Source organism: Zingiber officinale, chromosome 9B (genome assembly GCF_018446385.1).
Source record: "Zingiber officinale cultivar Zhangliang chromosome 9B, Zo_v1.1, whole genome shotgun sequence".
NCBI classification, from domain to species: Eukaryota; Viridiplantae; Streptophyta; class Magnoliopsida; order Zingiberales; family Zingiberaceae; genus Zingiber; species Zingiber officinale.
Genome location: NC_056003.1, coordinates 120296829 through 120297846, shown reverse-complemented (window position 1 = coordinate 120297846; position 1018 = coordinate 120296829).

The window sequence follows — 1018 nt, the reverse complement described above, 5'->3', positions numbered from 1 at the left end:
TTTATTTATTTTTGAAAAGAACGTCATGTTTTTAATGATTTGTATAATTTGAGATGCTTAATTTTTGCCCAAAATCTTTTGTATGGCTTTGCACAAAATAATATTTTTTTTTACATATCAAATTACGAATGAAGCGTTGTTTTAATAATTTTTAAAAGATAAACGTTCTTTTCACATTATGAATAAATAATAATATGGTTTGATTGTCACAAGGTGATTATGGGCGAGGGTTACAAAACACTTTGGTTGTTTATATTTGGAAGGAAGGGCGGAGTTAGGACCACCCTCACTTTTTGTTTTTTCTTAATTAGAATTTGGCCTTTGTCTTTTAATTAAAACCGAATAAAAGGGGACACAGATGCAAGTGTAGATAGAGCATTACAACTAGCCACATAAAAATAAAATAAAAAAATAAAAAAAAAAATAGTTTGATGCACAAAACTCCCGAGGAAGGATCCATTGTACACAATCTTATCCTGTTTTTTTACAAGAGACTATTTCCAATATTCGAACCCGTGACCTTTGATCACATGACAATAATTTTACCATTACAACTAACCACATAAGATTTTATTTTACTCGCGCATCTCTTTTCCATCTCTTCAAGTAAACACAACCTCAGAAGGACACTTGCGCAAGAACACAAATAAGTCAAACACTCACAACCAATTTTGAAGTCACAGCAACCCTCTCCTTATACATCAGAAGCACAACTTATAAGAAGACACAGAAAATATTCATCTAATTTGTAATTCAAATTTCAACTCTAAGATTGCACACTAGTTATAAGGCTACAAATTAAGAAATTTAAAGCCACAATAAACCTAAAACCACTTCCGTGGTGAAGCTTCTATTAACATGCTTTCTTCAAATTTCTATTATTATCGTGTAAAATATAGATTGTAATCACATACAACAATGGCAAATAAACTTACTCTACAGCGAACCTGAAATTTTAGAGGTTCTATTGTGATTCTAACGGTAAAAATGACACACTACGAATTTGCTACTACCAAGA